At 39.6% G+C, this 2,437-nt stretch overlaps 1 pseudogene; it reads left to right on the top strand.

Annotated features, from left to right (window-relative positions):
• The window catches only part of LOC109342325, a 4,802-nt pseudogene extending 2,714 nt beyond the window's left edge, over positions 1-2,088 (top strand).

Genomic DNA, 2,437 nt, shown 5'->3' with positions numbered 1-2,437 from the left:
CAGGTGAATGTCCTCATAAGCATCTTAAGGAGTTCCACATTGTATGTTCCACCATAAAGCCTCGTGATGTTCAAGAAAATCACATATGTTTGAAGGCATTCCCACATTCACTTGAGTGCGCTTCAAAAGAATGGTTGTATTACTTGGCCTCTGGTTCTATTACTAGTTGGGATGACCTGAAGAGAATCTTCATTGAAAAACTCTTTCCTGCCTCCAGGACCACTGCAATCAGAAAATATATTTCTGGAATCACACAACTACATGCAGAATGTTTATATGAATATTGGAGAGATTCAAGAGATTATGTTCAAGCTGCCCCCATCATCAAATCTCCGAACAAATCCTCCTACAATATTTCTATGAGGGTCTGAACAACATGGGCAGGAATATCATTGATGTTGCTAGTGGTGGTGCACTTGGAGATATGACTCCTTTTGAGGCTAGAGTTTTTGATTGAGAAGATGTCTTCCAACTCTCAACAGTTTAGTGCAAGAAGTAGTGATGTTATAATGGTTAGAGGTATCCATGATGTTGGGACAGATTCGGTGAGGCAAGATAAACTTGAGAAAAAAATTGACTCCCTTGCTACCTTGGTCACTCAACTTGCCATGAGTTTATGGCATTTGCACCGCAACTGACCCTTATGCTAATGTTTGTCCTTCTCTCTTAGAGCCCAAAACTGGTGACCATCCTAAGGCCTATGCTGCAAATATTTACAACAACAGACCTCAACAACAACAACAGAATTATGATCCTTCATCAAGCAGATACAACCCTGGTTGGAGGAATCATCCGAATCTTAGATGGTCTGATCCTTCACAGCCTCATCCAGGGCCACCATTTCAGAATAACCTCATCCAGGGCCACCATTTTAGAATAATAATGTTGCACAAAATAGACCATATGTGCCTCCCCCAATCCATCACCAGAGGCAACAATAAGTGAATAGTAATCCTGCTCCTACATCTAGTGAACCTTCATTAGAAGAATTAGTGAAGCAGATGACATTGCAGAATATGCAATTCCAACAAGAGACCAGAGCGTCCATTTAGAGACAAGAGTCCTCCATTCAGAATTTGACCACCCAGATGGGACAGATGGCTACTTCATTAAACACATTGCACTCTCAGAATTCTGATAACTTGCCTTCTCAGACTGTGGTCAACCCTAAGAATGTGAGTGCCATCACTCTAAGGTCAGACAAACAGATTGAAGTTGATCTAACTGCATAAAAAATGAAGCAAAGATTGAAGTTGATCTAGCTGCATCAAAAATGAAGCAACCGGTTTTACAAGAGACTGAGAACACTAGTGAACAAATTCTTGCTAGTGAACCTTCCACAAGTGCTGCACAACCATCTTCCATTCCTCTTCCATTTCCTCCAAGAGCCATTCAAAGTAAGAAGATGGAAGAGGTAGACAAGGAGACCTTTGACACATTTAGAAAGGTAGAGGTGAACATACGTTTACTTGATGCAATCAAACAAATTCCAAGATATGCAAAATTTCTAAAGGAGTTGTGCACTCACAAGAGGAGGCTCAAAGGTAATGAGAGGATCAGCATGGGCACAAATGTTTCCGCACTAATAGGTAAACATGTTCCTCACATTCCTGAAAAATGTAAGGACCCAAGTACATTTGTTGTACCTTGCATAATAGGTAATAGCGAATTTGAGAATGCCATGCTAAATCTAGGTGTTTCGATTAATGTTATGCCTATGTATGTTTTCATGCCTCTTTCACTTGGACCTATGCAACCCACTAGGGTAGTGATTCAATTAGCAAACAGGAGTACTGCCTATCCTGCTGGATTGATAGAGGATGTCTTGGTTCAGGTTGGTGAACTTATTTTTCGGGCTAATTTTTATATTCTCAATATGGAAGAGAGATCCTCCCATGACACAGTTCCTATCATTTGGGGAGGCCATTTTTTAGAACAGCCCGAACCAAGATAGATATCCATGCTGGAACATTATCTATGGAGTTTGGTGATATTATGGTCCGGTTTAATATTTTTGATGCTATGAAGCATCCATTTGAGGACCATTCTGTGTTTCATATTGATTTAATTGATGAGTTAACTAATGAGCATATCTGTGATTTGCTTAATGATTTTGATTCTATGTCATTGATAGACTCATACACTTGTCATACATGAATTGATTTTGAAACGTGTAATTCTTGTACTAATGAGTTTCTGCATATTTTTGTTGATCCAAATGTTGTAGAATCATATTGCACTAACCCAATTTTTGCAGACATCATATAGCAATCCGATTTACTTGTCCAGGTGCAAGCTGCATAATCTATGTCTACTACTTTGGTTCCATCTATTTTCCAAGCACCTGTATTGGAGCTTAAGCCTTTGTCTGGAAACCTCAAATATGCTTACTTAGAGGATGATGAGAAGCTTCCTGTTATTGTTTCCACCTCCCTTG

This window comes from Lupinus angustifolius, chromosome LG03 (genome assembly GCF_001865875.1).
Source record: "Lupinus angustifolius cultivar Tanjil chromosome LG03, LupAngTanjil_v1.0, whole genome shotgun sequence".
NCBI classification, from domain to species: domain Eukaryota; kingdom Viridiplantae; phylum Streptophyta; class Magnoliopsida; order Fabales; family Fabaceae; genus Lupinus; species Lupinus angustifolius.
The sequence above is the reverse complement of the archived record's forward strand: the minus strand, read 5'-3'. Positions and strand labels throughout refer to the sequence as shown.